The following is a 17,340-nucleotide window of genomic DNA, read 5'->3' as shown; positions in this document are numbered from 1 at the left end:
TCGTCAATGTTTTTCTCTGCAAAACATTGGTTTCTTTTGAGAGATGTCTCTGCGCTGATTTCGGAGCTTTACTGCTTGAGTGGATTCTCCTCGTACTTCGTAAACTTTTCAACAGCTGTCACGATGAGCATGATCATGTCAGTGGAAAGGTTGTTTATGGACAGGTGCATTTGTCGTTTTAATGCACAATATTTTTATGAGAAGATGGGACTTTTGAGCATGTGCCTGGAGCACGAGAGCCTGGGCCCATGTGAGCCCAGTTGATCATCTGCAGGAATGATAAAAACCCTCATCAGATAGCTGGTTGTTTTCGTCCAGCTTTGTGAGCTTCACTTTTCTCTGATTCCGGTCAGACACGACAACATATTTACATGCATTTAAGTTTGGTTTTAGTCTGACTAAAGTTTTTGTCAGTCAGGTCCTGTTCTATCACTGTAGGCCCTATAATCGTATTCATATTATGTGTAAAACCCAAGTGGATCCCAAGAGACATTAGCAGCAACGATCAAACAATCATCAATGAAAAGAATGCAGCATTTCTCGGTTCTTAGCGGGATGGGTTTGAAACTTTCAAGTCTATTCACATCAGTCAGAGTTTTCGAGCCCATATTATCAGTTATCACAATTATTATTTCCAGCCAACACATGCAGGCGTCCTACATTTGCATAGGTGGGAAAATAGAAAAGTCATATACATTCGTGGGCATTTGTTCATTTTTGTAAAGAACTAAATGAGTTGGCAGATTTTTCTGATTTTGTTTTGAGCTGAAGCTCCTCAATGCAGCTGCCCGGGTTTGAATCCTGGCTCAGGGCCCCTTGCTGTATGTCAAACCCTATCTCTCTGTCCTCAATTCCTATCAAAAAACTCTCCAAACTCTCTTTTGGTAATTAGCAAAATTCTTAAAAACCTATATTCACGATTACAGAAAAAAAAGCCTGGTCATCTAGTGCCCGTAATTTATTGATAGTTTTCATTATGGCTTTACTTTTATGGGCTCTGATACCAGTGACAGAAAGCAGATGCTGCTAATTTGTGGCATGGCTTTGTGCTCTCTCTAGCTTTAATTGCAGTCACTTTGCCTTTGTTACCCAGTATAACTGGGTACTGCTCTTTTAACTAGTTGTCCCAGACATTTTGGCATTTTTATTCTCCATGGCTTTACAGATAATACAAACTGTAAGCTTTGGGCCCTCCTTACTCACGGTGGAAATCCTCCACATCCAGCAGATAGTTGTGTGTGAGTGTTGCTGATGGCAATGCTATGTGCATGATGCATTTACTTGAGTGGTTGGATAAAATGGATTTATCTGAACCTGCTCTGCTGTTCGTTGGTCATGTCTGGTGAAGATGAAAATCAGCCAGTTCTGGTCATAAACAAGCAATAGATGTCTATCTTCTAACTTCGTCTTTATCAGCTTCAAATGAGCCCTTTGTTCTCGGTTTGCTGGCTTTACCCAAATTATTTATTTTTCTGTTGTCATAAAGCATTGTAGGAATTAAAGTTCAAGTAAAGCTAATACAGAGATTTGAACAAAATAATTAGCTTGAAATGACAAATTTGTAAAAACACTGCTACTGATAATCGTGATGGAAATAGAGGCTCACCCTACCCGCTCTGATCCTCATATTACATCAACATTTACTGCTGCATCATTTGCACAACATCCACCCTACTCACTGTAAGCTGTCTTGTATTCAGTTATGTACTGTATGATATGGAAATACTTCCAATCAGGGATGTGTGTTTATGATTTCACATCCAGACAGTTTGGTTTGATTAAAACAAACTTATGTTGGTTGTCAACCAGTTACCTCAGCAGACATGCCTCAAGAAGCTTTGTACAGCAAACTTTGTTTTATGATTTTAGAACCACATTTATACTACTGTAATACTTGGCAATTGTGTTCATGTTGGATTCTGTAGTTTGTGCCATATTTCTGTGGTATGAAAAACCCAGAAAGTATTGTATATTCAGTTTATGTTTATAACAGAAATCTTACAGTGACCACATTATGTAGAAAAATATGAGTTTAGGAAAGTGTCACACTGGTTGACAATAATTATCAGCTGTGTTTGATGCTTGATGATGCACAGGAAGCATTACTCACATATGTCATTATTCCGAGATGATTTTGTTCCACATTGAATTCCTCTTGTTTTTGCAGCGTTTGTGAAGGTGTGTAGATGTGTCTGCACTGTAGGGACATAAGAAAGACGGTACATTTACAACTTCAACACTATCTGTTTAGCTTTAATAGTTAAATTTGACAAAGTTATTGTTTACAAAGGTAGCCACATCACTTCACATTTGATCTTGTAATCCTATAGTTACCACAGTCTGAAGAGGAGGAAGCTTCTGCCACAAAAAACTCACCCATAGACGTGCACATCATTTGTGAAACCGACCGTCATCATTTGGGATGCAGTGATCCAGTGGCAAAATCCAAAGCTTTGGGCTCACATGTCTCACAGTCTCAAAAGACTAATAAATTATGAAATGGTTAGCTGGTGTATCATGTTTCTCACTGATTAAAGTTGTGGAAATGATCATTTGCATCATGCACTTACAGCTCTCTCATTGGATATCATGGATATCCCTTTTACAGCTTGTAAGGAAACACTAGTACTCACTGAGTGGGGAAAAACATGTTCACACAAATCAATATTAAATGTTTGGTTTATGACTGCATCTGTGCTTATCCACTCTAACTTGATCACTGTTTATTCGGACATCTTAAAATCAGTGGTTGCTTTCATAACAACATCCATCTTAGAACTAACTGTGCAGTGGCTACAGGTTCCCTTTTTATGAAACTGTCTTCGCAGAGTTGTTAGGGAAATGAGTCATGGTTGCCAAGGAAGTGAGATGCTGTGCGGCCAAGTGTATGTTGCAGGGTATGGTTTGCCTTTGCTTGAGTACTCTTAGAGCAGTGACAGCCTGGTTCCTGTTTTGGTATTCAAGAGTTGTAGATTTGTATACCGATTTGTAAATTAGGAGAGGAAATTAGAAATGTGAAGAGAGCAAAAAAGTGGGGGAGATGATTATGAAAAGTGTGCTTGTCATGTTGGCTTGTTTTTTTGGCCACATGTTGAAGTTTATAGCTTCAAATTTTGACAATGTACCCCCAAAACTTGTGGCAACCCATCTGTGTTGAAGTCCTGTCAACCTTCAGTGGTTGCATTGCTTTTAGCTGACAGTACACTGAACGAAAAGCTCTTTTTGTTCCTCTTTTAGGTGAAGACTGTGTGATGCAAGAGCGTGTCTGTGTCTATGTTTGTGTTGCGTTGGGGAAGGGTCAGTATTTCTCAATGCAAGGTGTTCAGTGGAGAGTTGGAATATTATGATCAATGATAATATTGCATTGGGAGTGAAGGGCTCTAAGCTTCTTTGAGCAATTCAAGTAAAGTCAAAAACAAACCAAAAAAAAGGCAGTGTGATTTTTAGCCAGGAGCTAAAGTGATGCCTTTCTTTATTGGGTGGTTGTACTTTATTCTTTAAGTCTTGAAATTTTCTATTCATATTAATTAGGAATGCAGTTTTTAAAGATTTCCCAAAGCTGTTAATCGTCAGTTGTCTAAATGATTAACCGTTACAATAAACTGATGAGATAATTGAGTTATAGCTAGTTAGGGATGGGTGTAGAAAACTGTTGCGCAATTAGCACGGGGCCAGGACTGTTTTTTTTTTTTTGTTTGTTTTATCAAAGTATCGATAAGGTCCGTGAGAAACCCTGACTTTGCTGCATGTCAGAGAGTAATCTCACAAAACACTTCTAAACACAACTTACTTTAGGTCTGAAATCTGCTTGAAGCCAACCAGCTGCTTCAGTGCAGCCTCCTCCTGGCTCTGGTGCTGATGAGATTTACCAACATTAACATGCAATTCTCCTGACCTCAGTAGCCAAAGGTAACAGTCACTTAACAGTTAATAGCTCACGAATAGGGGAGTTCAGACACAGATCCAACCCATTCTTCATCAGCAGACAAAAAAGACCAGCAGAATGTGCCAATACGGTTGCCAGTTTTATTCGGAGAGATTTGCAACCTCTTACTCCAGTGGAGTCAGGTTGGTTACGATATGCATTGTACTCAACTGCCAAAAATGGAGAATTAAGTGCTAAGTGCTCAGTTACTAGCCTTGGTTTTAATGTAGAGTTTGGGCATCCCTAACAACAGTACATGACTGATTTTCTATTGATCATTTATTACTATTTTGAATGGCAGACAGATGAGAGCTATGACGGCTCATAGTAGCTGAAACAGCCGTAGGGAATGACAAGCTGAGCATTTTCAAATGGTATGTGTAACATGTCGTGTCCAATTCTCTTCTTCCTACAATGAGGAGAGAAGTACTCCTCTTCAATATTTCAATATGTTTGAATATATTTAACTACATTGTTTTATATAATGTTGTATGCAACAATAATGTTGTATTTGTGCTAAAAAAAAAAAAAAAAAGCTTTACCAGGTTTTTTTAAATTTGAGTTGTACACTTGGACAGGGTCTGGTGCTGTATTCAATGTGCTTTGTGAGTGAGATGTTAAGGCGAGGTAGAAAACATGATTGCCTCCAGGTTTGCTTTGTTGCTTTGCTTTTGACAATAAATGCTCCTCAATAGTTTGATAAATCAGTTAACAGAAGGGAGAAATGAACTGAAATGCTCCATTGGTGCCTGTTCAAAGTCATAGTGGATGAAACTTACCCGAGTTACCAACATGAAAATCAGACTTGGCTTTAGACTTGTGCCATTTTCTTTTCTGTCTTTTTTTTTCTAGTCCCAAATAATCCATGTTCCTTGTGGTCAACATCACCCCATGGTCTGTTGGAGGTGCCTCAGTATCTTCTTTGCAAAGGTTAATACACAACGTAGTACTGATCAGTTTGTAATTTTAACCATATTTTATTTTGAGCTTGGCAAATGATACTGATAAGGCCAACTCCCATATGTCTGTAGAGGTAGGTAACACACCTCTTCCCCCTAATTTTGGAGTGACATTTAATGAGCAGCATGGTTAATACAGATGTGCCACAAAAAGAATAAATCTATAAAAGAATGAGAAGATGAATGAGGAAATATAAAAAAGGAGTTCATGAAAACATAATTGTAGAAAGAAGAAAATGATGAATGTTGACCTTTTTTTAAATGATGAATTTCTACAACTTGATAATTGTAAAAAAATTTTACTCCTTAAATTCTTCCACATTGTTTTTTAAAAATGTTGTTATTACTTTTGTTATTTTTAGGAGGCTTTTGCTTGAACTATAAATATATTGTTAAACAGTGTTCAGATCAAAGGCGTTACTACTTCTTTTTTCAGTAACAGGTAATCAAACTAATTACTGTGTCCATCGTTATAACGCTGTTACCGTTACTGACAAAATGTGGTGCTTAACTTTGATAAAGATCACTAAAGATGTTTCCATCTGATCTGACTCTGTCAACCACAGGAATAGCTTTTTGGTGAGGGGGAAGGGGCGGAAAACCAGATAATTGATATTAATCAGCGATGAGTAAACTTTCAGAGTAAGCCAACCAGAGGCCGAGATGGACAGGTGTTTACACATGAACGAAACGACCAACACATCCTCAGCAGGAACGGCAAGCCCGGATAATTCCAAGGGGGCTTTTTGTTTTTTTAATGGAAATACAGACATTACTTTTCCCTAACTGATATAAAGGGCAAAAATGTACATGTGAAATGTATGTTCGTCGGTTGTGAGCAATTCCAAATCTTATGAAGCACCTCTCATCGTCACACTCGCCTCAGCACGTCCGGTGTTCAGGATAGCAGCCCAAACTCAAGTGCAGCTGACGTGAGCTATTGCAAAAATATCTACTTTCATTAATTATATTGATCTTCTGTTTAGAAAGATTCTAGATAGATTGATCCAGACTGAATATTAAACCTCTGCAGATGGGAATTTTTCCTTCCTTTTGGCAAGAACTTGGTAGCATTGACAGTAGACAGTAACAGTCTTCCGTAGGCCATGGGAAGTTGGCCACTTTTTGGGGTTTTGGAAAGAAATGCTGCTGCATTCATACAGTGTGTATACAAGACTGTGTAACCTGTTCCTCTAGTACCAGTGTCACGCTTTGCATCGAAAAGACAGTCGTCCTTTTGTCAAGGCTTCCAAATTGGTACGAGAGAAAGGCAGAATTTGTGTATAAATCCTTATCATTTTAGAATAATCAATTGGCAGGTATGGCCTACTGGTTAGCCTCAGTTCCAGGTGAGCTTGAAGATGTGGCTGCAAGAACAGATGGTGGCAATTGTACTTGAATGCACAGAATGAGGGAAAAAATGAGGAAAACAGCTGGAATAAGGAAAGCAAAAGCAAATGGCAAATATAAAGGCTAAAGTGATAGCAGAAGGTATTTAGAACTAGCAAAAGCAAACCTAAAAGGCAAATGCAATTAAGAAAAAGCTAAAGGAATACAGTAATGTAATAGCAAATGTAGTAAAGCAATAGAAAAACAAAAGAACTGCATACAAAATAATATTTAGATTGATAAAGTAAAACACATTTATTGTTTTTCTATCTCTGCTTTTTTTATTCCACATTTTCTTATTTCCAAAATTATTCCTTCATCATTATATATCCTCATTCATTTTCTTTTTTTTTTTTGAGCTATCAATCCTTAAATGTGAGGTCAGTACATTTAAAAAAAACTAACAGGTAGCTGCAAGTATACCCTAAATCCGTTTTACGTATTGCATTTTCCCACCTTTGTTTCCTAATCATACTTGGATTATTTAAAAAAAAAGTAGGTGTGTCAGATAGATTACTCACAGCTGGTTAATGTCAGTTACATCACATATATAAACACGAGTAAATAAAGTTTACACCACTGCAAAGAAACAAAAATCTGAAAATCACTGAAATCATTTGAAACTACTGTTTGAATCAACATTGTTTTTATGATTGTTCTTTGTTAACAGGATGAGTTCTCAACACCTGTGTCTGTACACAGCACAGAGTGAGACTGACTCATTTTTGGGATGAGCTACAGTGAAACTCAAGTTGCAGTTCCTTTGAGAAATCCTGTGAAGCAGACTTATGCTCAGCAGGAGGAACCTCGCCTTCACCCAACTCAGCCAGAAACTCTTCTTCCCACTCAACCACTGAAACCCCAGGAAGGGTGCTGCTGAATGAAAACATTCCTGCATGTGTAGCTGTGAACAGTGATGCTTGCCTGTACATTCCGTGACTCACAGTGGCACAACATTGGAGATGTTTTTTTACAAACATGCAACTCTGGCAATGCTTCATACTGAAACGCTGTCACGGACAAGACTTCCAACGTAAATCCAACGTAAAGATGCCCTTTGGGTGGTGTTCAGTGGCTCAAACAAAAATTCCATGCAAGAATACACATTTTAAGAGGCGAACAAAGACACTCAGGGGATAGACAAGGATGCTATTATTCAAATCCTTAGCCACCATCCACTCTAGTCATCCATGGCTCTTAGGAGGCATTTGAGGTAATGAGATCCCTCTGTGCCCCTTCTGCGTCACTCCCACTGTCTGACCTCCCTGTTGCTGCGCAGTTGTAATTGAAGGCTTGGTAGAGTATGCCGTGCTGTGCAACACTTATAGCACATGCAGTCAGCATAGTTTTCCATGTTACACATGTATTATTTTCGCTAGCGCAGCTATTCATCCAACATATCTGCAGGAGTTTCAAACCCTCTTGTAAGGGAGGTGCCAATCAATTCAGACCGTTAGTAATATTGTACTTATTCTACCTTTTTGTGGAAATGTGTTGCCTCTATTTGACCTAACAAACCTGAATTTATTTACCTGCCATATCTCAGTGCCTAAGGACAAACTCAAGTTCGAAGGGTAGTGCTTTGATCAAAGGCAGTGGCAGGAGTGTACTTGCCTAACATGTCTGTCTTGTGGTGGAGGAGGAATTCCTTCCAAATGCTGGATTTAATGGATTAAAAGATATACTCCAGTGGCCATGAAAATACCCGAGCAGTCTTCCCAAGTAGTTGATATCGGTGAAAAAAATTTAAGTACTTAAAAGTGAACCACTGTTCAACTAAAACTTTTTCGCAGTGTTTCTTTCATGTACATTAACTTCTTTGTGTTGTAAGTTAATTTGCTGCTAGCTGTCTAGCCCTGGCCGGCTTTATCTCATGTTTCATTCAAGCTACCTGCAGACCAGCTTGATGGCTATCGTGCTGGCCCTCAGTGTCATCCGGCTGCCGGTCAGTGAGTCTCTCTCTCCACGGACAGACTGCAACTCTGAGGTTTGACTGCAGCGTTCAACAGTAGTCCTTGTTCAACTTATTGCTTTGAGCAGAAAAGCCACTCCGCCCAGATCCTGCTGCAGCTGGAATACTGGGTCATAGAGAAGGGAAAAGATCTATTAGCTGACAAGAAAAAATATGTAGAGTTCTGAGGACCTGTGCCAGCCAGCTGTCTGTGGTATTCCAGCACCTGTTTAACCTGAGCCTGTACCTAGAGAGGATCCCTGCACTGTGGAAGACGTCCTGCGTGGTTCCTGTCCCGAAGAAGACGACTCCTTCTGGACTCGATGATTACCGACCAGTAGCTCTCACATCTCATGTGATGAAGGTGCTGGAGAGACTGGTCTTGACGCATCTCAGACCGCAGGTGGCTTCTTCCCTTGACCCTCTACAGTTTGCCTACCAGCCTCACCTGGGGGTGGATGATGCTGTTGTTTACCTGCTGCAGCGTGCTCACTCATACCTGGATGGATCGGGGTGCACTCTGAGAATCACATTCTTTGATTTTTCGAGTGCATTCAACACGATCCGGCCAGGTCTACTGAGTGACAAACTGCAGGTCATGGGGATCGACACATCCATCATCTCCTGGATTGCCAACTACCTGACAGACAGACCACAGTATGTCCGGCTGGGCGGTGTTCTGTCTGATGTGGTGGTTGGCAGTACAGGAGCTCCTCAGGGGACTGTGCTGTCTCCTTTCCTGTTTACCTTATACACCACAGACTTTAAATACAACTCAGAGTCATGCCACTTGCAGAAGTTTTCGGATGACTCTGCAGTTGTTGGGTGTATAAGGGATGGACAGGAGGGGGAGTACAGAGCGCTGGTAGAGGATTTTGTGGATTGGTCTGGCAGAAATCACCTGCTTCTGAATGTGGCAAAGACCAGAGAGATGGTCATTGACTTCAGAAGGAGGAGGAAGGCTCCAAAGCCTCTGTGCGTTCTGGGAGAGGACGTTGCATTGGTGGAGGACTACAAGTACCTGGGAGTGCACCTGGACAACGGACTGAACTGGAGGACCAACACCGATGCTGTCTACAAGAAGGGGATGAGCCGACTCTATTTTCTGAGGAAGCTGAGATCCTTCAACATGTGCAGCAAAATGTTGGAGATGTTCTATCAGTCTGTTGTTGCCAGTGCACTCTTCTTCGCTGTAGTCTGCTGGGGGAACAGCATCAGAGACGGTGACACCAGCAGGCTTAATAAACTCATTAAGAAGGCTGGTTCTGTCATCGGCTGCAAACTGGACTTATTTGAATCTGTGGTGGAGAGGAGGACACTGAACAAACTGTTATCCATCATGGATAACCCCACCCATCCTCTCCACCAGCTGCTGGTTGGACAGCGAAGCTCCTTTTCCAACGGGCTCATCCAGCTCCGCTGTCACAAGGACCGATTCAGGAAATCCTTCCTACCAGCAGCCATCACCATCTTCAACACCTCCCCTCTGGCTGGAAGAGAACTTAAAGCTCAATAGACTTGAAGTCTCTCCTAAAAAACAATAACAAAAAAAAACCAAAAAAACCCTCTTCACACTGTAGATATGTACATGGCGAATGTTTATTCACTATTTTTATTTTATTTTATTTTATATTTATTTTATTTTATTCTATTTGCTTGTTTTTACTACTTTAAAGGTGGGGTAGGGGATCTTTTTCTGGAACATTTTTTTACATATTGCTTGAAATATTCACACCCCCATTGCAACCAATTAATTAAAAGTTTTGACACAAATATGAAAAGTTTTAGTGGCCTCTAGAACGTACAATCTACGAAAAACAGTATCCAATCATTGTGAACGGACCGTTAACAATGATTGGATACTGATGCGTCTATCAAACTGCAATCTGCTCCTCCCTCCCCCTCCTTCCCCCTGTGCGCGTACCCTGCTCCGTGAGCGTTCATGTACTCTAGAGGCGTGCCTTCGGGGGGAAAGTGAAGAAAAGGGTTGGGACTTTTTACCGGTGTATTTTCAAAATGCAGCTTCGCTGGACTCAAAATCCAGGATCTCCTACCCTACCTTTAACTGCTTTCATATATTTTACTGTATGCTGCTGCAACAAAACAATTTCCCAAATTGGGATGAATAAAGTATCTATCTATCTATCTATCTATCTATCTATCTATCTGGAATTGTGTAGACGGGTATGTTTGACAACAGCTGTTTGAACCTTTGCTGAAATTTTGATTCGTCAAGTATCCAAACCCAGTGTCCCCACCACTGTTTCTGTGGTGAAATATATGAGCCCTTCTATGTGGGTCATAAATGGCTCAAGATTAGATTTAATCTTTCAGGTTTAGTGTCATATGTCCAATATTTTTTCAGGTGTCAATGATTTAATCTCTTTGAACTTAACCTTAGCAAAACACTGAACCTATACTGTACATTGTAGCAGTGCTGTGGCTCTTACTTTTCCCTGGAGTGGTGTGCCTCCATTATGTGATGTCTTCATAAAAATCTTAAGTAATACTGAGTAAGCCTTAAGAAGATAGTGGTAATTTCACGACCTAACAGTTTTAATGCACATGTAGCCTACTCAGATTCTCACATTTTTGCCTTTCTTATGTAAATTGTCCATGTAACTGTCGTGGAACGTGTTGCTTCAGCTAAAAGATGATAATTTATGGGTGTGCAACAGGCAGTCTTGCTTCTTCAGCCTTGAATTACATATTTTGTCCTCTCTTAGAGACCTGAAGACTGCAGACAGTTGGAATGCGGCCAAAACCTCATCAGATCCTAACTCCAGAATTAAATATTATGGGAGATGAAGTCTCGGGCTCGTAATAGATTCACCCTGGGAATGTTAATCCTTTCAATCTAAAAGCCTTAGTTTAATGTCACACTGATGTACCATTGTATTTGAACAGTACATCAGCTAGTACAAGCATGAATTACTTTTTTAGGCTTCTGTAAAAGCTGTGTGGGAACTTGTGGTCCTATCAGTCTTATGCTGTGTAACACCAAGCATGTTCTCACTACCACATCTTGAAATGTATTCAGGATTGCTCGACACTGTAAGTGTATGTAATAATTAATTGTTAATACCCTGAAACACTGAGAAAAAAAAATGCACGCATACAAAATAATGACATGTCATAATTTAGGTTACACCTAGGAAATTTCTTTTCTGCCGGACGACAAACCCTGCGATGTAGACCAGAGCTATTTCCACCAGAGCACCAAACCTAGTGGGAAGATGGCTCATAGACATTCCCTCCTCAAAGCAACTTCCTACTTCTTCCTCATATCTTTGTCTTTGGGAAACCTTCAAAATAAAAACGTGAGATTCGACAAAGTCAACACAAAAACATTTTAAAAAGGTGGTCAAGCTTATTTTCTTCCTTCTTCTTCCATCAAATTTCTTAAGAGGGTTAGGGTCAACAAACTGTTGATAATAAACCAAAGCTGCTGAAAGTGTAAGTAAGCTTGTTTGCAAACTATTCTACAGTCAGATGTTGTGTTGTCTGTATTTTTAAGTAAGTGGGGTGGGTGTGAGACATGAGAGGTATCTTACTCTTGTTAGGATGAAAGAATTACATGTGAACAATACAGCCTGTGTCATCTGTAAAATTTGCTGGTCAATGTTATACCACCAATCAGGGCCGCCGATAGGGGGGGACAAACGGGTATTTTGTCCCGGGCCCAGGAATGGGGGGGGCCCAAAAAAAAAAAAAAAAAAAAAAAAAAAAAAATAGGAATATGCGCATTAGTCCGCAAATATGTCCAAATGTTTTAGGCACGCACGCCAATCAGGTTGAATTGATTTGAGAATCATCCCCGGTCAGCTGAATGACAGCCAGTGTAACGCGGCTCTGGTTTAACCTTATTTTGTTTAAAATAAGCCAGTATAGACATGGCAACGTGTGAAATTGCCATTTAGATAGAGTTGAATGTAACGAGTGGGTTATAAACGTGACGTTTTGGGGTAGCCTGTAACTTTCGTTTAGAATGATTTAACTTGACACTCGCCAGATGAATGGGCTCCGCCTTGTTCCCCGAACATTCTCAGAAAGTTCAGCGGACATACACGCGGGTCTGGCGATAAATAAAAGTACCCTTAACAGTGTTTCCCACAGATGTGAAGGCAATGTGTGGTGGTGGGCCACGGGGGGGGGAAAAAATAAAAATTCTTCGAAATAATTCCTTCGTTAATAATTGCTCACACAGAACTTTATTGTATTAACCCATAAGAACCCAGACCCATTTCTACTAAAATGAAAATTAAGCGGGTTATAACACAGACTAAATAGACCACATAGAACCCATTTCAGAATTTTTTTCCAGAATACCATCCCCCCACTGTCAGAGATCTGTAATGTGACATAGGCTAAATGTCACATTGGGAGTTAAGAACCTGGATAATTTCTCCATCAAGGAAAATTATGGGGGACGTAAGGATGTGTGACACCTGTGTCACGGTGGGTGACACAGGAATGGGGGGGGCCCAAACGCACGTCTCTCTTTCAATCGCGGAAAATATTTTTCAATACTCATCTGGATTGAAGCAGCAAACATTCAGTGTAAGAGTTTAAAAAAACTACTTTATTTGATTCACAGCTGCTAGTGTTTTGAGCTCGACAAACCCAACTACATTATTTATTTATTTATTTATTTATTTATGTATTTTTTCGACAAACTTGCGACTAGTTAACTTTATAAAGAAGGCGTAATTGCTTGTTTGCTATGGGACGGGACAACATTGTATTCAAAATATAAAATATTTTTATAGGACTTTTTAATGTGTGATTTTATAAAGGTGCACGTGATACCAACCTTTCGTGAATTTCGCCAGCCGTCTTCTTTTGGTTGAGCCAGAGCTATAGAGCTAATCTAACGTGACGCTGAAGCTAGCAAGCTTCCAGGGAAGCACGGAGGGGAGGGGCTGTGTGTGTGTGAAGGCTATGCGAGAGAGACGCGAGGTACAGAGAGACTGAATGAGAGCAGGGAAAAGAAATGCAGCTTAACGAATACGAGTATTTTTTAAAATAGCGTTAAAAAAAATAATAATAACGAAACGCAATATGTGGCGGCCGGTGTTGAATCTGTGGCGCACCGCCACGAATTAGTCTATGTGTGGGAAACACTGCTTAACATGATTCCCTTGGTCAAGTGAAAAATGGTTGATGAAATGTGCAGTTTATGAGCTCTAAATTAATAAAATAGCATGAGTTTTATTGTGGTAGGATTTTGAAAGCCATAACTCCACTCAGTCCATATCCATATCCAGGCAAAGTGGTAAATAATCTTTTTGGTTTATCCGCAATAAATGAGAGACTGGGAAAGTAGAGGTGGGTGTGGGTGGGTTGCTACGGGGGGGGGCGCATTCAGAGAATTTTGTCCCGGGCCCAGCCAAACCTGTCAGCGGCCCTGCCACCAATATTTGCATTATTTCTACAATAGCATTCTTGTGTCAGTTGTAATCTAAGTCTGTGTTATGGAATTTATGATTTATAAGGTCTCCGTTGGCCTAATAGCCGGGTGAACACCGGCTATAACCATAGCTTAGCTTAATTTTTGCTGGCTACGATTTCGCTGGCGGACATAAGTACAGTAAAATAATATTTTATTCACAAAATACAACCAATAATAATGTTGAATCTTACTTGTGAAAAGTAATCCCCCGACCCTGTTCGCAATCGTCCGCCGATTTGCACAGGAATACGCCGCACAGTGCTCTGGCATGTTGAATACTTTATGGGTGTCTGTGGGTAGGATGGCCGGTCCAAGAATGCTGTTTTTTGTAAGCAGTCTCCGGACACTGCTCTTAGAGCATCCCCGCTGGACACCCATTTCTTGCCATTTCTGAGATATCATGATGTGTCTCTCCATTCATGAACATATCATTGATTATATGGATGTATGGCTCGAGTGAGGCCATTATAACGTGCTCTGGACCATACCGTGGAACTTTCTGTAGCTTCCACTTTTGGTGCGAGGACCGGTCTGTTTCATCTTTCACCATGGTAACTGTTGCTGAGGATCATGGGAACGCTAATACAGCCTTCATGCACGTATGCGCAGAATGTGCGCACGCAACACAAAGACACCGCGGGAAATGGGGAAACCAATAACCCGAGAACGTAAATTAGATTTATTATTTCGTTTTGGTTTCCCTGTTTATTATTTGTTCTGTTTTGAGCTGAAAATAGGAAAACAAACACCAATATTCCATTTTTTGGTTAAACAGAAAAACAGAAAAACGAAATATTGACTCGTTTTTTCGTTTTTCTGTTTGCCAGATGAATGGAATAATTGAATGAACGGATGATACACGGACCATTTGATCTCTGGTTGTTGATAACTTTGAAATGTGTTTACAACTTGAGACAGTGGATTTTTTTCGTGTTAAAAAACCAGTCGGGATAAACTCATTATTTGGTGATATTGCAAATGTTATGTTATTTGAGAAAAAAGTGTGACTACTGTGGAAGGAAATGCTAAGTCAGCTAATTCAGCTAAGCTGAGCAGACACGGTTAATGTTATGTGTTAATGCACTGTGTGAGTATATTCTTTGCAAGTTATTTCATTAAGTTTGGTATATGATGCAAAGTTAAGCATCTGTGAGTTCAATTTTATTATGTGTGGTATGAGGAATTGTTGTGTGATACTGTATGTAACTCTGTTGAGAGGAAGAAAAAACATACACCCAATGTGGACAATTCATGATTTCCTGCACTTTTTGTGCAGGCTGTTTTTTTTTGTTGAGCTGTTACATAGATGTGGATTGAGTTGCACCAGCTGCCTCCATCTTGCTACTTCCTGGGTTTCACTTCATCATTCCCCTTCATCCCTGCTTGCTGGATTTTCAGTCATCTCAACCATCTTCAGTCCCCATCTCTCCAACTCAGTCTACAGCCTTCTTCACCTGTTATCCAGGATGGACAGTCTTTCCCATAAAGGGTGGTAGGAAACTTGAGTACACTCAAGATAAAAAACAGACTGAACGTGTACTTTTTGTTTTATTTTGAGATCTCATTTTTTTTTAAATGTTCATTTATGTAATTGAGTATATTGAGATTTAACATATTTGCTCAGCGATATTTCCTTGCAAATTCTGATACATTGAGTTGCCATATTTCTTGTGGTGTGAGTCATTACGGAAAGGATCAAAGGATTTCAAGTATTCTACTGCTTCATTTTAATGCCTGTCTCCTCTTGGAGCTTAGATCATAGATATACCTGCAGGATTGGTGAAACACACACCAGGTGGGTTACACAGGTCAGACATCACAGGTGACAGAACCTGTGGGGTGATTTGGTACATCTCACACATAGGGGTCTCTGTCTTAATGATTATGTGGTAATGATAGGTTGACCTCAAACTTATGTATTTGTGCATTAGTGTGCAAATAATTTTTTGTATCAATAGTATCATGTGTTTAAAGGAACTTTATACTCCCCAACAACATGCTGTTTGACAGAAGGATTCGGCAAATGCAACATACACTATGAATCATGAACACAGTTACGAGATGTAGAAAACATGTACAAGATGGCCTTGTCAGCAGCCAGAGCTATATAATAGCCTGAAAAATTACCATAATGATGGGGATCGGAAGATGTCACCTATTTCATTTGCAGCAGCTCTGCATGATATCTGCATTAAGATTTGTATAGCTGAGTACACAGCTCTCTACTGTACTGGTTGCAGATGTTAAGGTTTTCTCTTTTGAGTGGTTAAACCAGCAGTGAGCTGGTTGGCGTACTAAGGAATAATTATGGTTTCCTTATTGATGTTGGTGGTGGTGCAGAGAGGGGCCGGGCATACAGAGGGACCCTTCTGCTCCACTGTTAATAGGATGGAGTGTGGCATGTTATGAAACCTGAAACGGGACGTGGCTGGCTACACCAGCTGGAAACAATGGTCCCTCTCACTGTGGTACATTCTTTCCGTTCATCTTTTTTTCCCTTCAAGCTTGTTTGCAAATTATATCTTTTTTGGGAAGAAAAAGAAATATTCCACCAAGCTTATCTTTGACTGTGCATGATTGGAAATGATGTTTGGTAACATGAAATTTTCAAATGAAAATACAGAATGCAACAACATTTAAATAGGTAAAGTAGGTGGTTAGGAATCTATGCTGTGAGATGGGTCATGATTGTGTTTGACTTGTCAGTGTAGGCATTGTTCAGGCTATATTAACACACTACAAGAAGCCAAATGATCCGAGTTTAACAACAGACTCTGTGGGGTGGAAGTTTTGTATTGGAAGATTTCTTTGAACTTTGAACAGTTTATCAGGATGTTCTGATCACACAATTTCTTGATTTACATATTTGTATGAACTTTTTACAAATTCTGTGCTTAAAAATGAAATTCTGAGCGTTACTGCATTGTGGCATGCAAACATTTGTTTGAGAATAATATGAGAAAATATGTGTTTGCTGCTAATCTGGAGGATACAATTCATTACTTTAACTAATAAAATTCCCTTTTCATGCAATGACATTTGATTAATTGTAACGTAAGTTCAACTCTGGCTGCTGTTAACATCAATTTCTGGACCCAAATTTGAAAACACGTGACATGGAATGGGTGTGGTGTTTTACCCTTTAGGTGAAGGGATTTTAAAAGCCTGAAAATGATTTGAAAATCACATGAACTGGGAAAAGAAAATCTTCTTCCATACCATAGGGCTGTCCATCACTCATACATGGATCCTGACTGGGATGATGTCTGGCAAACAATCGTAGTTTGAAGAGGAACGTCATGACAGTCGCTACATTGAACACCTTTTGTCAGAAATGTTGATCAAACAAAAGAGAATTTTTGAGGTTTTGAGCTGCTTTAAGTTTTAAGGTAACTTTCCAAACTCATTGTGGGTGATTTGGTGCTCAGTTTTTGGAACATTTTTATTTTGTTTTAAACTTTGAATGAATTCTTGTCCATGTACAACATCCAGATTCTTGACTTTTCCAACATCTCTTATTTGAAACATCCGAATACTGATTTGGACATCCATAACCTTGTCGTTTCAAAGCACTGGGTTCAGTGCTACATTTGAGCATGACCCAACTAACTGATAAATGCAAGCATTTTCTGACCTTCTCATTTTGTGTGACTTATATTATGCG

The 17,340-nt window shown here is 39.8% G+C and overlaps 1 protein-coding gene across 3 annotated transcripts in view; it reads left to right on the top strand.

Annotated features, from left to right (window-relative positions):
- The window catches only part of adcy7 (adenylate cyclase 7), a 66,767-nt gene that overhangs the window by 10,425 nt on the left and 39,002 nt on the right, over positions 1 to 17,340 (top strand). The gene's annotated exons all lie outside the window — the stretch shown is intronic.

This window comes from Odontesthes bonariensis, chromosome 1, assembly GCF_027942865.1.
Source record: "Odontesthes bonariensis isolate fOdoBon6 chromosome 1, fOdoBon6.hap1, whole genome shotgun sequence".
Taxonomy (NCBI): domain Eukaryota; kingdom Metazoa; phylum Chordata; class Actinopteri; order Atheriniformes; family Atherinopsidae; genus Odontesthes; species Odontesthes bonariensis.
This window is presented reverse-complemented; position numbering and strand designations above follow the sequence as displayed.